This window comes from Miniopterus schreibersii (assembly GCF_964146895.1).
Source record: "Miniopterus schreibersii genome assembly, chromosome: 7".
Classification (NCBI taxonomy): Eukaryota; Metazoa; Chordata; class Mammalia; order Chiroptera; family Miniopteridae; genus Miniopterus; species Miniopterus schreibersii.
Window position 1 is genome coordinate 4,220,924 of NC_138108.1, and position 22,829 is coordinate 4,243,752.

At 40.3% G+C, this 22,829-nt stretch overlaps 1 protein-coding gene across 2 annotated transcripts in view; it reads right to left on the bottom strand.

Annotated features, from left to right (window-relative positions):
* DIS3L2 (DIS3 like 3'-5' exoribonuclease 2) overlaps nucleotides 1-22,338 on the bottom strand; it is a 215,250-nt gene extending 192,912 nt beyond the window's left edge. The window contains exon 1 of one of the 2 annotated variants that reach the window (XM_081142279.1): nucleotides 22,268-22,338. The gene's annotated coding sequence lies outside the window, so the exon portion shown is untranslated. Of the gene's footprint in view, nucleotides 1-19,275; nucleotides 19,350-22,267 lie in introns of those variants that run through there. The other variant, XM_081142280.1, reaches the window with a different exon arrangement.
* Nucleotides 22,339-22,829: the final 491 nt, after the last annotated feature.

Genomic DNA, 22,829 nt, shown 5'->3' on the forward strand with positions numbered 1-22,829 from the left:
CTAGGTTGGGAGTGTCCTAGTGTGCTGGCTGAATTAAAAAATCCTCTCAGAACTACCCGATTCAGAATATTCCCACAGTCAAAGGCCGGATTAATGCTTACAAAACACATGAGGAAGAGAGCCTGAGGAAGACAGTCATCATGATTGAGTGTGAGAAAAAACAGCAAAATGTGGAGCAAAATAATTTCAGGTCATAAAAATGATAAATAAACAGTATTTTAAAACTACAATGTATAAAGAAAAAGAAAAAAGAATAAAAGCAAGTGAAAGATGCTTACTAAAAGACAAATATTTAAAGAATTAAACAGGACTTTTAGCCCTGGCCAGGTTTTCTCAGTGGTTAGAGCATCAGCCTGCAGACTGAAGGGTCTTGGGTTCAATTCCTAGTCAAGGGCACGCACATCAATTGCAGGCTCAATCCCTGGCCCTGGTCAGAGTGTGTTCGAGAGGCAACCAATCAATGTTTGTCTCTTTTATGTCGATGTTTCTCTCTCTGGCCCACTCCTCCCTCCCCTTTGGCCCCCTCCTCCCTCCCCTCTAAAAAAAAAAAAAAAAAAAAAAATCAATGGAAAAAATATTCTCCATTGAGGATTTAAAAAAACAAAGGAGCCTAAATGGTAGTAAGGCTCCTACATGTCACCTAAAGTAGTAAGATATTGATACTGGTAGATTATGACATAGCAAAGATGTCAATTCTCCCCAAACTGATCTTTAAATTCAATACAATTCCTACCAGAATCCCCAGATTTCTTGTAGATATAGACAAGCTTATCTTAAAATTTATATGGAAATATAAAAGAGAACTAGAATAACTAAAACAATGAGAAAAAATTAAGTTGGAGGAAGCATACTACCTGATTTTAAGTTATATATCAATAGAAATCAAGATAATGTGTATTTTCAGCAAGACTGACACATAGACCAATAGAACAACATAGAGAACCCAGAAACAGACCCATACAAATATGCCCAACTGATTTTGACAGAAGTGCAAAAGCAATTCAAGAGAGGGAAAATAGCCTTTCAATAAATGGTGCTGGAACAATTGAACATCAAAAAACAAAAAAATAAACCTTGACCTAGCCCAGCCAGTGTGGCTCAGTGGTTGAGCGTCAACCCATGAACCAAGAAGTTACTAGGTCAATTCCTGGTCAGGGGACATGCCCGGTTGCAGGCTCAATCCCCAGTAGGGGACATGCAGGAAAAAGCCGAGCGATGTCTCTGTATCCCTCTCCCTTCCTCTTGCTCTATAAATCAATAAAAACATATTTAAATAAATAAATAAATAAATAAATAAATAAATAAATAAATAAATAAATAAACATTTACCTAAACCTCACATTTTATACAAAAATTAACTCCAAATGGATACTAGGTCAAACATAAAACTTTTAGAAAAAAACATAAGAGAAAAACTTTATGATCTAGGATTAGGTAAAGAGTTCTTAGTCATGATACCAACAGCAGCATCATAAAGAAAAAAAATGTGTATATTGTTTTTCTTTTCATTTCTAGGATCTGGTCATTGACAGAGTTGATTAACAACTTAAGAAATTTTTATTCAACTTGTTCAACATCAGAGCTCTTCTCAGAAGACCAAAAAGGGTACTTAGAATCTGAGTTCTGTTTTATCCTTAAGTAGTATAGTGGACAGGTGAGAGGAACTTACTTTACATACGATTACTTCACATTAATGACACTGGCTTAACACCATTACCTACAACCTATCATTTTAGGATCTTTGTGAACATCTCCAGGAAATTAAGCTTATGCGTTTCAAACCCTCAGGGCTAATTCTGGGACACCTGACATCAATCAAGGGTCGATAATCATCAGAGAAATTTGAATTGAAACCATAATGAGGTATCACTTCACACCTGTAAGAATGCCTACCAACAACAAATCAACAAACAACATGTGCTGGCGAGGATGTGGAGAAAGGGGAACCCTGGTGCACTGCTGGTAGGAATGCAGACTGGGGCAGCCACTATGGAAAACAGTATGGAACTTCCTCAAAAAATGAAAAATGGAGCTGCCTTTTGACCCCGTGATCCCACTTCTAGGAATATACCCTAAGAATCCTAAAACACTAATCAGAAAGAATATATGCTCCCCTATGTGCATAGCAGCACAATTTACAATAGCTGAGATCGGGAAACAGCCCAAGTGCCCATCAGTAGATGAGTGGATAAAAAGCTGTGGGACCTTTACACCATGGAATACTACACAGCTGTAAAGAAGAAGGATCTTGTACCCTTTTGGACAGTATGGATGGACCTGGAGAATATTATGCTAAGCGAAATAAACCAGGCAGAGAAAGACAAACATCACATGATCTCGCTCATACGTGGAATCTAAAGAACTTAATAAACTGATGAACAGAAATGATTCAATAACATGCAAGCATGGATCAGACTGATGAATCTCAGAGGGATGGAGGAGGGTGGGTGAGTGGGAGGGAGAGATTAACCAAATAACTTATATGCATATATGCACAACCCAAGGACATGGACAATGGTGTGGAGAGGGACTAAGGAGGGGGGTGGAATGGGGTGGAATGGGGTGGAATGGGTCACTGGGAAGAAAAAGGGACATGTGTAATATTTTGAACAAAAATTTTAAAAAATAAAAATAAAGTAAAATAAAATAGGGTTACTGATAAAGAAAAAAGGCCATCTCATGTACTAGAACAAGGCTAATGCCATATCATTTTTTAAAAATATATCTTTATTGATTTCGAAGAGAGGAAGGGAGAGAGATAGAAACATCAACGATGAGAGTCATTGATCTGCTGCTTCCTGCACGCCCCGGACTGGAGACCAAGCCCGAAACCTGGGCATGTGCCCTGACTGGGATTTGAACCATGATCTTCTGGATCACAGGTCAATGCTCAACCACTTAGCCACACCGGCTGGGTGGTTTATATAGTTTTAATCTAAGGTAAAAAACATACTAGCAAATGTAATTAAAAGACTTAGATTATGAAATATTTTATTCACTTCTACAATCCCCAAACCTAGCAAAGTGCTTGCTAAATAACAGCTCAATAAAGTTTGTGGAAAATTCCATCATTTCCCACGGAAAAATGAAGTGCTGATTTTAAGAGGCTGAAAAATGAAACACTGAAATGTTGTCACCTCAACCCATCTGCCACAATCAATCAGATCCTATCGTTTTCATTCTACACTCTACACTCTACACAAGTGACAGTCTGTCATTGTTGTAGTATTTGTCCTAATGTCTCTGTCTTAAATTAATAGCTAAGAGCTTCTCCTGCTTCAAGCCCATCCTCCTTCATATCTAGCACTTGAGGAGTTATAAGAACTCTAATATCATAATTTGTGGCCCAATATTTGGACATTTTGCAGTTTAAACTCTAACTTGTACTGAGTACAAGGCATGGCTTTGCTCTTTTGAGCTCAGAAACTGCCCCCCTGGACTGACTGTGTGCTGTTTGATAAATCGCACCACATGTACAGGAATTACTTAACCAAAACCTTTGTTCTGTGAGTCTGAATGGAAACTAAGACACTGATAAATGCTTAATCATGTGTTACCCATTGTTCTTACTGTAACCCAGCCCTCCATTCTTCTAGTATTGTTTCTTTTAAAAGTATTTTTGTAAAAGATGAATTGTTAACTAAAAAGTAACCCAGAGATAAACAGCATATTTGTGTAAGGGTTCCAGGAACTAACTTCAAAGGAAGCTGACTCCACGAACTGGATGTTCTACCTCCAGAGACTTGCTGACTTTTAACCATAAAAACCAGACCTCCACTTGACCAGGATCAAGATAATCATTGGAACAGATTGCACTGACTTACACACAGAACTTTCAAACGACCTCTCCTGAATTTCAAACAACCCCCTCTACCTCCTAATAAAACCCCTGTATACACTAAGATATTAAGATGGTCTTTAGGACAGGAATCCACCATCTTCTCAGGCTGCCAGCACTTGAATAAACCATCTTTCCTTACCTCAACACCTGTCTCTCAAAGCAACTGGCAGCCAAACCTGAGATCAGTATCATTACCACTAAAAGTTCAGTTGCTCCTGTTGAAAATGAATGCTGTAAGTGTATTTCCTTAGTGTCAACATAAGAAGTGTCCAAATCTGTAGATATAAGAATTTATTTAAGTCAAACTGATGACACTGCCAGGAAACAAGATCTCAAATGCTCCAGAGAACGACAGTTTGTTTATACATTTGGAATTAAGGAGGGAACTAAGGAAGATTATATGAAGATGGGAGAAAGCAAGGCAGGAATTGGATTATGGGATACTTAACAAGATTATGTGCTCTCTTGAGGGTGGTTATTCTTCCTAGGGGTCTGGAAAAGAGGCATGTCAAAGATGTGTTAACCTAGATGCACAGAAACAATAGGCAGGGCTTGTTTAAAGCAAAGGTAAACCTTTTACTAAAGAGTTATAGGTCTGAGGCATGACTACTCACCATGACCTGCCCAGTTAGGAATTTATGACCAGATCACCCTATGAGATTACTTTCTGTCAAAGGCTTATCAGTTTTATTACAGAGTCCCATTTATGTCCACACTAGCAACCTGTCTCTTTACTAATCAGATCCTTACAACCTATGCATCTTAAAAATCCTGTTCTCTCCCCCTACACACACCCACCTCGGAGCCCGTTCATACCAAAGGCTACATTCTCTGATTGCAAATGATATATGCATAAAATTCTCTTTTAATTTCTTCTGGAATTTTCGTTAACATTACTGGCAACAAAGGATGGGATTTAAAGCGACCCCCAATCTCTTTCCAGGAGAGAACTCAATTGCATTCAGGCACCTACACAGCCCCTTGAGCTCAAACTGCCTTCCTCTGCCATTGGGAAGCATCCACTGTTTAGTCCTCTCAAATCCTCTATCTCCCACTCTTTCAGTAAAGATCTGAGAGGTTTCTTCTTAAGGGAGGGGTCCCTCTATTAGGTTTTTCAGGGATGGATGCGTCCACAAGGGGTCACACGAGTTAGACTTAACCCATAAGGTTCTGGGCTATAGTCTCTAAGTTGTTTTTGAAGAGATAGCTTCATTTGATGTGTATTAGGAATGGGTAACCTTTGCTCTAAAGCAGACTCTGCCAACCTTCCACCATCTAGCAACCCTGCAAGGTACAAGCAAAACATTATGGGACTGAGATCTGCAACCAGCTGGTCTCTGGACTAAAATCACTTGAGATGATTACTTCAAATTAAACTGGCCCCTCTGGGGGGTCTTTTGATATTTCTAAATAGTTTATTTAAGGGTCCGACCTCCCAGAAGTCATGGGAAACTTTGTTCAATAGGTATTTTGAGGCTTCCAAAAGAAACTGGGAGGCCACTATATCGCCTCTCTGCATGAAAGTAACTCTCAATTGAGTAAGAGACCAAAAACTAGAGAAAGCCTCTGGTGCATACGCCTCTCTTTCCAGCTTGGCTCCCTATTCAGACCCAACTCCCACTCCTTCCTCTATCTATTCACCTTCTGCCCATCCTACCTATCCTTCTTTAAATTAACTTCCCTTTTTCTCCTCAGAAATTCCCCCTCCTGAGTCTCCCATCTCACAGCACCTTTAAATGCCTGGGAAATTCTGACAGGGTTGATACAATTTCTTATAACCCCTGGTCTAAATCAGAATTGTTAACCATAGTAAAGAACTTCCCAGACCCCAAAATTAATTCCCTTGACTATGAACAACATTTTAATCTCATAATAAGTGCTTATCAACCTGGCTTCTCAGATCTTTATCAACTCATATGTTATCAACCCATATGTAAGTTGGAAATGTTTTAGCTAAAGATTGAATGAAATCAGCAGATTGGAGCCACCCCTTACAAGATTGTGTACTGACTGGAGCCATAGCCCTAGAAGTGCACAAAAGCAGGCCAATAAATTGCTTAAGGCTATCCCCCAAATATTCCCAAGAAAGATTAACTGGAAGGCCATCCATAGACATACTCAAAGGAAGGATGAGCCAATTCTTAATTATTTTGACTGGTTTGAAAAGATCTTTCAACAAAACTCAGGAATTAAGAAATTAAATGGTGAGGCCCTTAACTTATTTAATTCAATATTTGTAGCTGGTCTTCTAAAAAATATCGGCACCAGTTAAACAACACAAACTTAACTTGGCAGATAAATGTCCCCATGAGATTATCTCACTGGCAAATAAACTTCCTAAAACCACTGAAATAGGATAGCAGAAAAAAAAAAAAAAGAGTTCTAGACAACCAAGAAAAAATTGCCAAGCTAATGGCACTGCAACTCCAACAATTTAATAAACCAATCCCACCAAATAATAAAAATACCCAGGGCCCAGATGCAAAGGCTTGCTTCTTTTGTAAAAATTCTGGGCATTTTTAAAAGGACGATCACAAATATAATGGCTACAGCTCCACCCAGACAGAACCCTCGAGTTGCAGGCTAGAGCACAAAAATAGGTATGCTCCAGGGAAATAAAGGGGACATTTCCCCTATTAAAAATAACCAATCATGCCAGCCAGGTGTGGCTCAGCAGTTGAGCATCAACTTAGGATCCAGGAGATCATGGTTCAATTCCCAGTAAGGGCACATGCCCAGGTTGCCGGCTCGATCCCCAGTCAGGGGTGTGCAGGAAGCAGCTGATCAATGACTCTCTCATCATTGATGTTTTTCTCTCTCTCTTCCCCTCTCCCTTCCTCCGACATCAAAAAAGATATATTTTTTTTAAATAATAAAAATTTAAAACATAACCAATCAAACAATCTAACTTTACACTCAGAGGAGCTTGAATAAAGAACAAAGCCCAAAGTGAGTAGAAGGAAGGAAATAATAAAGATCAGAGCAGAAATAAACAAAATTGAGTCTAAAAAAACAATACAAAAGATCAATGAAACCAAGGGCTGGTTCTTTGAAAAGATAAACAAGATTAGCAAGCCTTTAAACAGACTCATAAAAAAAGAGAGACAGAGAGAGAGAGAGGAGGAGAGAGAGAGAGGACCCAAATAAATAAAATCAGAAATCAAAGAGAACTAACCCCAAAGAAATACAAAGGATTGTAAGAAAATACTATGAACAACTATATGACAACAAATTGGACAATCTGGATGAAATGGATAAACTACCAGACACATACAATCTTCCAAAACTGAATCAGGAAAGATCAGAGAATCTGAATAGACAGATTACAACTAGTGAAACTGAAGCAGTAATCAAAAAACTCCGAACAAACAAAAGTCCTGAACTAGATGGCTTCACAGGTGAATTTTACCAAATATTCAAAGAAGAACTAACACCTGTGCTCAAACTATTCCAAAAAATTCAAGAGGAGGGAAGACTCCCGAGCTCATTCTACAAGGCCAGCATTATCCTAATTCCAAAACCAAATAAAGACACTATAAAGAAAGAAAATTATAGGCCAATAGCCCTGATGAACATAGATGCTAAAATCCTAAACAAAATATTAGCAAACTGGACCAAGCAATACATTAAAAAGATCATACACCATGATCAAGTGGGATTTATTCTGGGGATTTACTCAGCCATAAAAAAGAAGGAAATTTTATACCCTTTGTGACATCATAGATGGACCTCGAGAACATTATACTAAGTGAAATAAGCCAGTGAGAAAAAGAGAAGTACCATATGATTCCACTCATACGTGGACTCTAATGAACAAAATGAACTAACAAGCAAAATAGAGACACTCATAGATAGAAAGCAGGGTGACAGCTGGGGGGGCAGGGATGGATGTGAGGAGGAACTGAGTAAAAAGAAAAAAAAAGAAAAACTCATGGACGTGGACAACAGTGTGATTGCTGGGGGGAGACATGGGGGGATAAATGGTGATGGATGGGGGCTTGACTTGGGGTGATGAACACACAACAAAGTGTACAGATAATCTGTTGTAGAATTATGCACCTGAAACCTGTATAATTTTGTTAACCAATATATCCAAATAAATTCAATAAAAAGAAACAAAAGAATAACCAATGAGGGAAAATAGTTACTAAAATTGGGGACAAATTAGTTAGAGCTTTCACAGATACAGGAGCAACCCTCAGTCCTCAACCCCGATGCCCGTCCAATGTCCCCACCCCAGAGTCAAGAACATGTACAAATGGTGGGGGTAACTAATAACCCTGTAACAGTCCCAAATCTTTACCTGTTCCTTTTCAGATAGGACCCCTCTTTGGTTCCATCCATTTTTATTGTCCCTTCTGCACCAATTCATGTGTTAGGAAGAGAATTTCTAGAAATCTACCAAGCTCATATTTCGTTTTCCCCAAAAGGGGAGATGTTATTAGATTAAACCCCCATAAGTGATAAGGCAAAATCAGAAAAGAACCATTTCAAACCCCCATCTATACCTTAATTTTATCCAACAACCCTCATCTAGCCCTCCAAGATTCACCTATCTCTGGACACAATTCTCCACTGATACAGAGAAAATACATTTGGTACCGCCCCCACCCCCCTATCAAGATTCAAATAGATCCTAATAAACCTTTGCCTAACATAAAACAGTACCCCCTAAATCCTTAGGCACTGGCAGGAATTCAGCCCATAATAGAGGAATTTTTAGCTCAGGGGCTCACTGTCCCTGTACCGGCCCCTGTACCATCTCTATCCTCCTGGTCCAGGAGCCTAACTGAAGGGGATGGCAACTGGATCAAGACGTTCGAGCCATCAATTGCACAGTTATACCCTGGCATCCTACAGTTCCTGATCCCCATACCCTCCTGTCTAATATCCCTCCTGAGACTTGGTTTTTCTCTGCCACAGTCAGCTCCAGTGCCTTTTTCAGTATTCCAATTGATTCAGAAAGTCAATATTCATTTTCTTTCACTTGGAAAAATCAACAATACACCTGGACTGTCTGAGCCCAGGAGTATACTGAAAGCCCTACTTATTTTTCTCAAATTCTTAAGGCAGATCTCACAGATATTATATTTCCCTTACTTCAATAAATAAATAAATCTACCTTACTTCAATATATAGATGATCTACTTCTCTGCTCCCTCTCTGAACAAGTCTAACAGTCTCCATTTATTACACACTCTAGCTCTCAAAGGACATAAGGTCACTGAACAGAAGCTTCAACTTTCATAAAATTTTTAGGGCATTTCCTTACCCCAGGGAGCCTAATCCTTGACCTTTCCTGGATATAAGATATATTAGCTTTCCCTGAACACAAAACTAAAAGACAACTTCGAGGGTTCTTGGGACTTGCAGGCTACTACTATAGTTGGCTCCCTAATTTTTCCTTACTCCCCAACCCTTATATGAGCTTCTGAAAGCTTCTTCTCCAGACCCCCTACAACAGTATGAGCCTGAACAACATTTCACTAATTTAAAGAACCGAAACAGGCATCAGTGCTAGGACATCCAAATTATAATCTTCCCTTCTCTCTTTTCGTTAATAAAAGGAAAGGAAATGCATTAGGTGTGCTTACTCAGCCCCACAGGTGGAGGACACCACGGTATAGGGAGCTACAGCCAACAGTTAGACCCTGTAGCCCAGGACCTAGCACCTTGCCTTAAGGCAACAGCCACTACTTTAACTCTTGTAATCCTGAATCAGTAGATATTCCCTTATGTTTTAACTATCAATTTTGCTTAAAGTCTATCTTCTGCCACTTGTAACTTCTTGCATCCTAGTAATCCAACCTTTACAGACTTCAGCCACAGGGGCTAAAACTTCTACTGAACTTTGGTCTGATTTCCCTCTACCATAGGACAAGAGGGACCCAGAGTAGGGAGCCCAGAGCCCTCTGGCAACAACAACAGAACTCAAAAACAACAAAAAACCCGGATTCATCAACACCATCGCATTTTGCAAAGTTTGATGGAAAGGGGGAAATTAGAACTTATAAGAACTTCAGTATCATAATTTGTTGCCGAACATTTGGACATTTTATAGTTTAAACTCTAATGCTACCTGCAAGGCACGACTTCGCTCTTTTGAGCTCTAAACTGCCTGCAGGGTAAATATCCTCTCTGTGCTGATTGTGTGGTTGATAAGCAGCACCTTGCATACTGGGCCTGCTCTACCAAAAGCCTTTGTCCTGTGAGCCAGAACCAAAACCAGGATGTTGATAAATGCTTCATCATGTTACCTGTTTTTCTTACTATTGAAAATTCAGTTGCCCCACCAATCAAAAGATGAGTGATGTGAGTTTATAGCCTAGCAATCCTGCTCTTTAATGATCTGCTCCTTGCAGCTTACACTTTTCAGAAACTCTGTTCCCCAGCCCTCACCTCAGGGCATGTCTTCAATTCATACTGAAGGCTACAGTCTCTGATTTACAAACCATATGAGAATAAAACTCTTAATTTCTTCCGGAATTTTTGTTAGTACCCTAATCGCACAGCCAGTTTACCCTTCCTAATGTGTGGTTCCAGTTATGTCATCACCTTACTGAAATCTCATGCCACTGCCTCAGAAGGGCCTTCAGCATCTGCTAACATTGCTTGCTACTTTTGTATCACTTCCCACATCCTTTCCCGTCTTATTATTTTCATTGAACCATTCACTTGTTCACTCATTTAACAAGAATGTATTGAGCTCTTACCTTGGACCAGGTACTATGCACAGCCCTAAGGAATACAATGGGAAGAAAGAAGAAAGAGGCTCACGAAGCTTCCTCTGGTGAAGCTTACAGCCTAGGGTGGAAGAAAGATGTTCATCAGACAAGTATACAAATTTATGTGTAATTTCAACTGAAACTTATACCCTGGAGTGGGAGGGTATGACACACTCAAGGAATACAGCTACAACTTTAGAGAGCAAACTGGCAAACAAGATAGGATTAGACTAGAGGGAAAGTGGGGGTCTCCACTGCTAGAACTTGCAGGGCAGATCAAGAATTTTGGTTTTTTATCTTACAAGCAATGGGGAGGTACTGAAGTATTTCAATCAGAAGAGTGACATGATCAGATTTATATTCTAGCTCCAAGGGAGAAAATGGGTAGGAGACAGGGGACAAGAATGAATGGGGTCCCCAGTTAGGAGAGTATTTGAGCAGTCCATGTAAAAAATCATAATATTAAGATCCAGAAATGTTAATCAAGAAATATTTAGGCCCTGTACAGTGTTGCTCATTGGTTAGAGCATCAGGCCATGCACCAAAAGGTCTCGGGTTCGATTCCCAGTCAAGGCCATGTACCTGTGCTGCAGGTTCAATGCCCGGTTCCAGTCGGTGTGCATGTGGGAGTCAAACAACCAGTCGATGTGTCTCTCTCACATCCGTGTTTCTATTTCTCTCTCCCCCTCTCCCTCCCTCCCTCCCTCCGTTCCTCCCTCCCACTCTCTCTAAAAAATCAGTGGGGGGAATATCCTCAGGTGAGAATTAACAAAAAAAAGAAACACTAATATTTAGGAACCCAGATCAACAAAACATGGTGAGGGGTTGGACACTAAGGGTGAAGGGAAAGGATGCTCAAGAATAACTTTGCATTGTCTGGCTTATACAACTAGATGGATGACAATGACATTCACTGGGACAGGATTACTGGATTGGGGTAAGGTACAGATCACTAAGCCCAGTACTGGACATGCTGAGTATGAGGTAATTTTGCAACACCAACAGATGTTACAAACAGGCAGCTGGATATACAAGTCTGGAGCTCTGAGAACATCTGGGCTAAGGTCAAACTTGGGAGTCACAGGAGAACAAACAGTAACTGAAGTCATGAAGACAGATGAGATCAGCCTAGGACAGTGCATGGAGTAAGAAAAAGAACGAGCCTAGGATTGAGACTTGAAGAGCCTCCAAGTTCAGTAGCCAGGGAGAAGAAAACCAAAATTGCAAGCACGAAGAAGGATATATAAGAGAAAACTTGGGAGTGTGTTGTCAAGAAAATAAGGTTTCAAGAAGGTAGTGGGCAATAAAAGAAGTAAAATAAAGTATTCATTAGACTTAGCAGCATGGATGTCACAGGGAGCTTGGTGAAAGCTGTTTTAGTAAAGCAATGGGAATAACCACTGAAGAGAAATAAACTGAGGGATTAATGGGCAGAGAGGATGCGGAACTAATGGGCACAGTTGACTCTTTGGTGATGTCTGGCTATGAAAAGGGACAGGTGAAATCAAAAGAGTTTCCATTTGTTGTTGCTATTATTTTCATTAAAGGAGAACCTCAAGTGTGTTTAATACTGATAGGAAGGAAGAGCTGAGAAGGTGGGGCCAAGGATAAATGACAGTCCTATGAGGGGAGGGAGGGGTGGGTTCACTATGGCTAGAGCTCCCCAAGCACGTCCTGTATGCTCAGGCTCACACAGTTCACTCATCCTCCACTCCAACCTCACTCTGAAAGTTATACCATTAAACAACAGCTCAGATTCCACACACTTTCCCCTGTGAATCTCACCTAATTTCTCTAGTTCCTGGGACCCCTTCTCTGCAACCCCACGGTATACTATGTTTTCACATTTATTTGACCACAAAACCCTTAACAGCAGGTTCCACAGAATATACACTGGGAAAGGAACATCCTATTTCCTGTCCAGCTCACGTCCTACACCCTCAGTACAACCTTTCCTAACCATCCCAGAACAAGTAATACCTCCCTTGTAAGTCCTGAACAATTGCACCACTTAGTGTTAAATATTTAAGATCCTAGAATGTAAGCTCCAAGAGTGTGGGGCCTTGCCTGTCTGGTTTAACACTGTATCCCCAGTGCCTAGTAGGGTAGGCACCCAGGAAATGTTTACTGAATGAAGTAATTAAAAGAGATGCCCTGTTACTCCTCAACCATGAATTATTGAAGAATAGGGACTATGTCTTATGCCTTCTTATACACAGTGTCCTACAAAGGAGATGTTGAATAAATTTGATTACATGATGATGTTTATGGCCTAATATCACAATGGAATTAAAGACACAATTTGAAATATACCTTAACATTGATGAAAAGCCTCTGTTTCTTAACTCTAATTTTAAAAGATAATAGTTGTCCTCAAAATACTAAAACATTTCCCCATATTCCAGAATTTAAGAAAACCCTTAAAGACAATTGAGCTATCCTTCCCCTGCTTATAAAATTCTTTTATAAATCCATATAACACTCTAACATCTCAGTGCCTATTGTAAAATTTATCTGAATGCTGGAGTTTAATATTTTCACATCCTGATAATATGCAGGAAGTACATTAAGGATACTGTTAGGGTGGACCTAAGCATTATCTCCCCACCTAATAAAGACAATCATCCTAATGTCATTAAAGTATCAAGAGTTCTGGTCACAAATAACACAACAAAATAAGATTTGCAATGAGGCAGCATACAAAACCAAAATCGAAAGAGATCTTCTCAAATATAAGCTATGCTACCAAAAAAGGCCCCAAAATGCTGAGGTGATAACTGCTTCATTTTTCAACAAATAGCTTCATTTCTCATTTGTACTTTGTACAGGATTTACTTTAAATTCAACTTTATGTTTCTCTCCCATATTTTATTGCTACAGTTAAATTTATCTACAGAATTATTAAATTGGAAAGAACAAGATTACTTCTTATGCTTTAAAGACTTTCATGCCAATTGGTACTTTCAGCTCACTAAAATTTATTTTGTCTTCCCTCTTTAGCAAGACCTTGGAGACAAATTCTAGACAAAGCGGCAAAAGGCTCAGGTTAAACACAAGTACCTTTAGGGGCCAGAAGAAATGTATCTTTATCCAGTGAAGGGAAGGAACAGACAGAGAAACTTGTGAGATATAAACAATAGGAACTAAATTAAAACTTCAGTTTGTAATGGAAATCAGAGCCTAAAGAAGCACAGGAAGGCACCCATTGATGTTAGAACTCATGCTCAGCTCCAAAGGGCAAAAGAAAGTGTCTTATAAAAAAAAACAAAAGGTTTTCTTTTCATAACATGTAAGCAGTCACATTGGAATATCTCTGCCATGATCAGTAAACTTGGGTTATAACAGGATAAAACAGTATTCTCTCTCCTGAAGTAATTCGGGGCCAGTACTTCAGCCTCACTGAAGAAGCCACTGTAGGAGGTATTGGAAATCGGGACATCTATTTCATCACCTCTTAGTCCTTGCTGTCAGATAAAGTCTGTCTGGGGTCTTACCACTTTTCTTAATTACTCTTGGGAAGACTTTTATATCTTTTTATCTTGAATATTTAAAAACATATACAAAGTAAAAAAATGATGTAATGACTCTATGCTCATATCTGAAATTCAACAATTACCAATTAATTAGCCAATATTATTTCATCTACTACTTACACATACAGACACACACCAGCTCTCCCACATACACATACTAAATTATACTGAAGCATGTGGGAAGACTTTCAAATCCCCTTTTAACAAACTCTAAATTACAGGTCATAAGTGGCAAAATATTTAATAGCCAGTGCAATAAGAAAAAGAAACAAAAGATTAGAAAGGAAGGAATAAAATTGTATTCACAGATGACACATCTTTATGTAGAAAATTCAGAGACATCTATAAAAGAGCTACTAGAATAAATGAGCATAGGTAGGTTGACAGAGAACTTCAATGCACAAAAATCAATCATTTCTATATACTAGCAACAAATAATCAAAAATATAAATTTAAAAAACATTTAAATAGCATCAAAAATTACAAAATTCGTAGGCATAACTGTGACAAAAATGTACAAGATTCACCCAGTGGAAACTACAAAATATTGCTAAGAGAAATTAAAGAAAACCTAAATAAATTGAGATAATAGCATGTTCATGGGTTGGAAGATTCAATATTGTGAAGATGACAATTCTCCCCAAATTGATCTATGCAGTCAATACAATCCTGATCAAATTCTCAAGCAGACTTTTTGGTAAAGCTAACAAGCTGATTCTAAAATTAATATAGAAATGAAAGGACCTCAAAGAGCCAAATCTGGAAAAAGAATAGCAAAGTTGAAGGACTTACACTATTTGACTTCAAGTCATCTTATAAAACTACAGTAACCAAGCCAGTATAGTATTGGCATCAAGATAGACAAATAGATCAATAATGAAACACAAAAGAGAGTCCAGAAATAAAACCACACATATATAAATGGATTTTCAACCTAGGCAATTTAGTGAAGGAATGCTCTTTTCAGCAAATGCTTCTACAACAATTGTATTTCAGCCCTGGCCCGTTTTCCTCAGCGGTTAGAGCATCGGCCCTCGGACTGAAGGGTCCCAGGTTCAATTCTGGCCAAGGGCAAGTACCTCAGCTGCAGGCTCGATCCCCAGCCCTGGTCAGGGAGCATGTAGGAGGCAACTGGTCGATGTGTCTCTCTCACATCGATGTTTCTCTCTCTCTCTTCCCCTCCCTTCCACTCTCTCTGAAAAGCAATGGAAAAAACATCCTCGGGTGAGGACAAGAAATAATTGTATTCCATATGCAAAGAAACAAAATTTGATCAATACTTTGCCCTATACATAAAAATTAACTCAAAGTAGATCATAGACCTAAATGTAAAACCTGAAACTAAAATTTCTAGAATATAGGAGAATATCTTTGTAATAGTCACCTAGCAAAGGTTTCTTAGAAAAAGCAACAAAAGCACAATCCATAAAAGAAAAAAATACAAATTGGACTTCATCAAAATTAAGAATGTCTCACTTCAAAAGACACCATTAAGAGAATATAAAAAGTAGAAAATATTTGCAAACCTTGTGCCTGAAAAATGACTTACATCCAGAATATATAAGGAACTTCTAAAACTCAGTAACATGAAAACCCAGAAGCCAATTGAAAGTGAACAAAAAATCTGAACAGACACTTCACCAAAGAAGCTATATAGATAGCAAATATGTTGATGAAAAGATGCTCAGCATCACTAATTGTTGGAGAAATGCAAATTAAAACCACAGTGAGATACCACTGCAAATTAGAATGTCTAAAATTTAAAAGACTGACCATGCCAAGGGTTGACAAGGATGTGGAGGAACTGAATCTCTTATACACTGCTGGTGGGAATACAAAGTAGTAAAGCCGCTTTGAAAAATCTGAGTTTCTTTAAAAGTTAAGCATATACCTACCATATGATCTAGCCACTCTACTGCTAGGTATTTACATAGCCAAGAGAAATAAAAGTATATATCCACACAAAGACTTGTACACAAAGTTTCACAGCAGCCTTGTTCCCAAAACTGGAAACAATATGTCCATCAATAGATGAATGTATTAATAAACTGTGGTACATCCACACAAAGGAATATTACCCAGAATTCAAGGGAAATCAACTACTGATACACTAAAAACAGGAATGAATCTCAAAATAATAATATTGAATGAAATAAGCATAACTACATACTGTATGATTCCACTGATATAAAATTCTAGGAAATGAAAATTAATATATAATGAGAGAAAGGTCACTGGTTGTCTGGGATGGAGGTCAAGGTGTCAGGATATGACAAGCTTTGGGGGTGCTGGATATGTTCACTCTCTTGTTTGTGATGATGGTCTCATGAGTCTGTTCATATATCAAAACTTAACCAATTGGCCTAGCTGGCGTGGCTCAGCACTTGAGCAGCGACATATGATCCCGTAGATCAAGATTTGATTCCAGGTCAGGGGTAGAGGGCATGCAGGAGGCAGCCGATCAATGACTTTCTCACCATTGATGTTTCTATCTCTCTCTCTCCCTCTACCTTCCTCTCTGAAATCAAAAAAGACATTTAAAAAAAAAAAAAACTCTTTAAAAAACACCAAAAAAAACTTAACCAATTGCATACCTTAAATACGTAGCTTATAATATGTCAACTATACCTCAATAAATCAGCTCTTAACAAATATGGTCTTAACCAATAAGTAATAATCTTTCATAATACAAATTGGGTCCTAATTCATTCATTAAAAATCATTCCTTGTTAATAATGTGTATTTTGTCATAAAATTCATATGGCATCCTTACTTCCAAACTATTAAGAAAGACTGATTTGAACTAGCAAAATTCAGCAAGTCATAAAGAAAATAAATGTCTTACAGAAGCAAAAGATCTCTGAACAATACAAAATATTTTTCCATTAAAAAAAAAAAACTTAGAATAACTAAATAGAATAACCAACCATGTAAACTGTTGATTTTAAGTAGGATTATACAAAAAGAACAATGTGCTATTACCTCCTTTCTAGTATAACTGTTATAGTTTTATAGTCAGTCCTCTATAACTCATTAAAGCTGACCATGGCAAAGAGAGAAAGAAGCAACCATTTCCCTTGATGAAATGCTCCTTAAATGAGGTGAAGTAAAACAGAAATGTCTGGGGCTTCTCTCTGAATCCCTCAGCACGTAGACAATCACCACAAACCTCTCCTCATCAAAGCCTAAAGGGAGAAACAATCCAATTTCATTAAAGGAAGCCTGCAGAGGAACCTAAAGAACAGAGTTCTTCAATTAGCATTATGTAACTTCCTGCCTCCTCCCCGCTTAGGTACCCAAGCTCTCCAGTCTACCAGATACTCCAACAACTACATTCCTTCATTTGAAGGATTTTTAAGCCACAGGGAACAGGTAACTTCCTACTGTATCAGCCTACTTCATCACTTACCCTTTTCTTTATCATTACCACAGTAGTTAGGTTGATGTTCTCATGACCAGTGTAAATGCAGAAATCAGACCTGATTTAGGGAAGTAGCATGATGCAGTGCGATGGAAGGAATATGGGCTTTCGCATAAGACAGACATGGGTCCATACTTTGGTTCTAGCACTTATTGCCTTATGACTCAAGTTTCTCAATAAAAGAGTCAAATCATCTTTCTCATTGGACAAATACTGGTATTAAATGACACAATGCATGTGAATTACTTGACACATAGGAGGGGATCATTCCATCAATTATAATCCCCACAATATACCATTATTTTAAATATTGGGACAAAAGGTAGGTTTTTTTTGGACTAAGAGATGAGTCAACTTGACCAATTCTAGCCTCAACACAAGAGTTATTCACATAATTGCAACTCTGGGGCACCAAGTTCTCGGGCATCAAGTTCTTGCTGTGGTTCCAAATAAAATGCCATCTGAAAAGTCTTCATTGTCAGATCTTTCTATCTCCTGTCACACAACACAAAGGAGCATTTTGTGCAGTTCTACTACCACCCTCAGTCTAATAGAGATAAGAATTCTGGCCAAGTCTCCCTGATATCAACAATAATGGCTTAAATAACTGGACTGCAGAGGGATCTATGGACCCATTCCAGGTCCACAGTTTGGTCTGTACATGTGCTCAGTAGTATTTGAGTGAAGATGAACTTTATTTCCCACAGCAATTCCCCATATAAAAGAAAAAAAAATTTTTTGTAGGTTAAAATAGGAGGACACTCTAAAAGGCTGGTCATACAACATTACAGGAAAGCAAAGTCTGGGATAAATGGGGAAACTACAAATAAAAGTTTACAAATTTTCCTCACACAAGAATATGCTTTGTTACACTTTTTTAGCCCTAAAAATACTGAGCCATCTCAAAATCACTTCCAATCCAATACCCAAAATCAACTGATCCATAGGCATTCCGCAATGAGCACTATAAAGTGTGGTACAAATATGATTCTTTCAGAAACATTTAACAGTAATTAAGCTCACAAAGAAACACTAAACCTTTGCCTCAAAATAAATCAGCTAGCCTAAAAAGTTTAATGCATTAGGTTTTTCATTTCTAATTGTTTTTTTATTAGATTTTCATCAAAACTTACAGGGGAACTCAAGTGTGTGTGCCATGGACAAATGCATGCAATATAGAGAGTGTTAGGAAAAGGTGAGAAAGTCTTAACTCTGACTACAAAAGTGAAAGAATAATTCAACTGCAGAAGGACTAATGTAAATTTGATTACTATAATCAATGAAGTTCAAAATTTTATGTAGGGCCATCTTTTAGGCAATGAAAGTTCTGAAGACAATCAATTCATTAACAAATATTTCCTAGGCATCTAATATGCCTCAGCATAATGTTACGGAGATAGGAAAATGTGTCTGTGCCTCAGTGGTACTTCTGATCTAACTAAAGAGCACTAAATCACAACATGTAAACAAGCTGAAGCAGAAAAGGCAACCACCCAAGAGTTGAAAGACTAGAGCTCCAGTCCCAATTCTGCCCCACTCACTAGATGTCTGTTCCTAAGCAAATCACTGGAACTTCTACAGCCTTTAATTTTCTCATCTAGAAAATCTCTAAGACTTTTTCCACTCTGGGTCTATTAATCCAAGCTGAAGGACAGGGGAGAGGAAAGAGCCTGAAGAGCTGGGAGGATTTGAATTGACTGATGAAAGAAGAAAGGAAATTCCAGGGAAGGAGCATGAAGGTAAAAATGAACATACCTTGTACGATTTCACTTTTATGAGATATTTAGAGTAGCCAAAATCATGGAAACGGAAGGTAAAAGACTGGGTGCCAGGAGCTGGGGGAAAGAGAAATAGGAAGTTGTGCAATAGATAGAGTTTTCATTTTGCAAGATGACAAAGTCCTAGAGATCCGTTATGCAACAATGTAAATAGAGTTAATACCACAAAACTGTACACTTCAAAGTGACTAAGAGGATAGATTTAATGTTTTTATTACCACAATTAAAAAGAGCCACAGAAATTAGTGTCCTAGAGGTCACACTAATGCAAAAATATTTCAAATCAACTTCTAGTATCTAATCCTAATCCCTAAAATTCCTTTTCTCCCATGTTAAAAAAAAAAAAAAAAAAAGTGAACATGTCTTGCTAGTGGGACATAGAGACTTCCCCAATGACAATAAAACTGAGGGAGCATGTTGAAAAAATGAGGAAAGACAATTCAACTACTAAGCAACAGTAGAAATACAGAGCAGGCTATTCAACCATCTAATTGTGTCATCCCCGCCCACAATCCAGCCTAAGTCTGTTAAGTAAAACCGTGTAGAGGATTCTCTCTACTCCAAGGATAAAGAAAAACTTTATCCAAGGCCCAGCAGCCTCTTGCCCACCTCTCGAGACCCCCCTCCCACCAGATTATTCTACACTCTTCCTGCTCCACACAAGGAGCTGTACTGTAGGACCCCAGCCCTCTTCGTGGACCATGACATCACAGGGTCTTTGCCTTTGCTGTTTGCTCTGACTGAACACTCTTCCCTTCCTGTGCATCCTTCAGATTTCAGTCCGAATGTCACTTCTGTGTCCCTAACTCAAATACTCGTCACAGTTGCAGTTTTATATTCACGTGATTATGATACCATCTGCGGAGGACCTGGGCCATGGATGCACTCAGTCTCCCCCATTTCCAACACCAAGCACAGTGCCTAGTAGCAAGTAAGCACTGAACTTGTTGACTAAGTGCATCAATGGGCACTAAATCTACAAGGAATAAATAGGTGTCCTTAAGAGCATGCATCTTCACAAAATGAATCTTTGAAGAGTGCCCAAAGCAATTGAGCCTAAAATCCTATTCAACTCCTTAAAGTCAATTCAGGTGCACGTACGGCACACCTCCGAGGTACTACAGTTTCAATTCCAAATGATAATAAAGTGAGTAACGCAATAAAGTGAGTCACAATCTTTCCACTGGTGGAGGGTCTTGCCTACCATTTGTAAAAAACACAACACCTGTGAAGCATAATAAAACAAAGCAAAATAAAACGAGGTACAACTATCAATTTCTCTAACACCTCTATGTCTCTAGGCAAATGCTGAGCATCCAAGGCAGATCATTTAAACACACACACACACACACACACACACACACACACACACCCCATAGGTAAAGCAGAGCACTAGCCGCTGAGAGTTGTATTTGGGATTTCCTGATACGGTGCCTGCTACATAGTAAGCATTCTGGAAATATCTGTCAAATGAAGAAAGCAACATTTCACAAGACTAGCAAGTATGTATGAAACAGTAAGTAACTCTATTAAACTGTGGTGCCTTATATAAAAGTAAGACCGACTGCAGAACCAGAGGAAAGAATCTCTAAGTGGCAAAGACTCCGCAATTAGCCTCATTATATTAGATCTCAAATGCAAAATATGCCAGAAAGATTTGTACTAAGAGTGAAAAAAATAGATACTGCAATCAAGTGGCCTTAAAAACTTAAATACTACAAAGCATCATATGAGACTATTCCCCAAGCCCTTAAGAAGAAACTGCTTAGGATTCCCTGTCCCCTCCAATATGAACAGAAGTTGAATCTATACTTTAGAGAAGACAAGTAGTATCTATATGTCAGAGAAACAATCCATAAACATATTCCTGAAAACTCAGACCCATACTGATCTCTCCTCTGCTGATTTTGCATTTAAACAGATGTTACTTTATAGTTTTCCTGAAATTTAATGTGTGCAGCCTCATTTCTTATATGTATCCTTTCAGGTGCATATAACACTGCAGGTGCTTAATAAACAGTTACTGAACAGAAATGAAATTATACTGTTTTGAATAACTAACTTTGAGATTTTTAAACTCCTGTATTTTATTCCCAAATAATGTCATTCCCAAAAATTGCTCATATGCCTGGTCAAGTCGTTATCCAACAACGTTGCCACTCCTTCAAACTCAATTAAGGGAGGTGTTTCAAGTCCTTGTAGTTCCCACATAAATTTCAGTTTGTCGATTTCCGGAAGGGAAAAAAAACACAAACAAACAGCTGGGATTTTGACAGAGGCTGTGCTGAATCCATTTTCAAATGTGAATCAGAGATGTTAACACCACCTGCCCCTACTTTCTTCAACGTGGCAAATCTCACTTGACATTTTTCCTAAACCTACTCAGTCCCAAGGAGAGTTCCTTCTGCAGGAAACGGGAAAATATAAAATCTTAACTACACAACACTAACCGCACGTCACTAAAGGCTGGAAAGCCAGTGCCCCGGGGGAAAGATCAGCACAAAACCGTCAATGAAATGAGTCTCCACGACCGACAGAACAGATTCAGTCTGTCTCGGGAAAGCTGCTGGCAAACGTCAAGTAACACACTTAGGTGGCTGCCGTTCACGGCTCCTGAGGCGCCGTCCCTGCCGGCCCCGGACGTCAGCGTCGGGACCCGGGCAACGCGCCCCGGTGACCCGGGACTCCCACGGCTGCCGCCTGTGGAACACGTTTCCCTCCCCGCGCACCACGCGGGCTCCCGGGAGGGTCGCGGCGAGGACCGGGCTGCAGGCCGCGCTGCCCGGGCGGGGGGCGTGAGGTGGGCAGGGGCGACGCCAGGCCCGGGACAGATGCCAGAGGCGGGGACGCTCGCTCGGGGCCGCCACAGGTGCCCACGAAGGGCCGCGGCGGCCCCGCAGGCCAGACCCCGCCGGTCCCGGGAAGGGGGGTCCCGGTGGGGCCGGCGGGGCGGGGGCGGGAGGCCTCACCGTAGCTCCCGGGAGGCCGGCGCCACTGCGGTCCCGCAGTTGCTAAGGAGGATGCTCTTCCGGGTCACGGCGGGCGCGGCGGCGGCGCAGCAACGGTGGCCGGAAGGGACCAAGGGCGAAGCGCGGCAGGTGCGCGGCTGGGCGGGGGTCCGCGCTGGTTCCGCGGCGGCGGAAGCGGCGAGAGGGCCGCGCGGGGGGGCCGCGCGGGGAGCCCCCGCTGCGCCTTCGGCCCCGCCGGGAGGGGGAGGGGCGGGGGCGGCTGGCCGCAGCCCGTGGCTCTGACGGGACGCCTCTGGGACGCCTTCCCGCCGGGCCCGGCCGCGCTGTGCCCCGCGCCTGCACCCCCGCAGCCCCGGCCCTCGAGCTGTGCCCCCCCAGCCGAGTCCCCCTTCTATTCCGGCCGTGGCGCAGCGCCCGCCCCTTCCTGCGACGGGGTTTACTCTGCGGCACCTGCTCAGCAGGCGCCGGGCTGGCCCGGGGCGACCGGAGCTGGCGGGAGGGCGGGTGCAGGAGGCTGCGGAGCCCCCCGAGGGCCTGTCCCGACGCCCGCGCGGGAGGCTTG